This window comes from Lipotes vexillifer, unplaced genomic scaffold (assembly GCF_000442215.2).
Source record: "Lipotes vexillifer unplaced genomic scaffold, Lipotes_vexillifer_v1.1 scaffold1557, whole genome shotgun sequence".
In the NCBI taxonomy this organism is placed as follows: domain Eukaryota; kingdom Metazoa; phylum Chordata; class Mammalia; order Artiodactyla; family Lipotidae; genus Lipotes; species Lipotes vexillifer.
The window spans coordinates 236,600-238,053 of record NW_006798133.1 but is presented as its reverse complement, the minus strand read 5'-3'; positions in this window follow the sequence as shown (position 1 = coordinate 238,053).

The following is a 1,454-nucleotide window of genomic DNA, read 5'->3' as shown; positions in this document are numbered from 1 at the left end:
AGGAATGCCTGGGTATAGCCCAGTTTTGAGCAAGAGCAGAGGTTTACTATTCCAAAGGGCTTGCTGGCAATCCACTTACTAGCTCCGTCACCTCAAACAAGTTACTGAACCTCTTGAATCTCCATTTCTTCATTGATGAAATGAGAATAATAATAATACACATCTCATATTTTTGTTGTGAAGATTAAGTGAGATATAAATAAATCAGGTAACCAAGTCTGATGGATGAAAGGACTATGATAGGTTTCATTTCCCTCGTCTCTGCCCACCACCACTGCAACCATCACCCATATAGTGATCACAGTGATGGCAGTATTTTACCTGTATTTTGATGTATCACATATATGCACACACACATACACACATAAAATATACAAATATCTTTTATAAAGTATGGACTCAAAAACAGAGAGTGATAAAGATATGATGGTGATAATAATGACAATAATTTAAAAAGAAGAAGAAAAGGATACGTAGAAAGGGGAGCTTACAGAAACAAAAAAATTACCTGTTTGTAATTGACAGAACAGATTCATCACTTGGATAAAATGTGTGTGGGGAAATTATGAGAAGAGCTTATCATTGGGATACTATTGGAAATAGAGTTCAAAAATTTAAGAAAAGAAGTTGATTCTATTTGTTTACTTTCAAAACACCAAGATGACAAATATTTTCTCTAGGAGTAAAGACTAACTTTATGAAAACTTAATCCCAGAAACAACCTAAAAAAGATTTCTCATGTAGCTGGGCTAAGAACGGCCAATTTTGAACACCATCCAATGGAAGATATAACAAGTCTTTTTCACTCTGGCATTTCCTAAGAGGAAGGACTAATACAGAATTGTGATTTCTATGCATGAAACAGGTTCATTCAAAAACATCATATTACTTACACTTCCCAGAAACAGTCTAATATATATGTACAGTTGGCCCTTGAACAAGGCAGGTGTTTGGGACACTGACCCTCATACAGTCAAAAATCCATGTATAACTTTTGACTCCCCTAAAACTTAACTATTAATAGCCTACTATTGACCGGAAGCCTTACCTATAACATAAACAGTCGATTAAGACGCATCTTGTATGCCTATGTATTATGTATTGTATTATTAAAATAAATTAAGCTAGAGAAAGGAAAATGTTATTATGAAAATCATAAGGAAGAGAAAATAAATTTACCATAAATATATGTGTTTATTGGAAAAAAATCTGAACGTAAGTGGACTCATGCAGTGCAAACCCATGTTGTTTAAGGGTCAACTGTATTCACTCTGCATGGTTGTTTAAAGTTCAATATTAAGCTTCAAACCAAATTCTGCAAAGTAACCCTAAAAACCTACAATTCTTGGAAATGCCTCTTCTGCAGCCTCCGGGAGGGCTCTTTCTTTTCACAGACCCTAAACAGCTGGAAGCGCTGAGGTGTTTACAAAATAAGCTCAGCCTCATAGGAGATC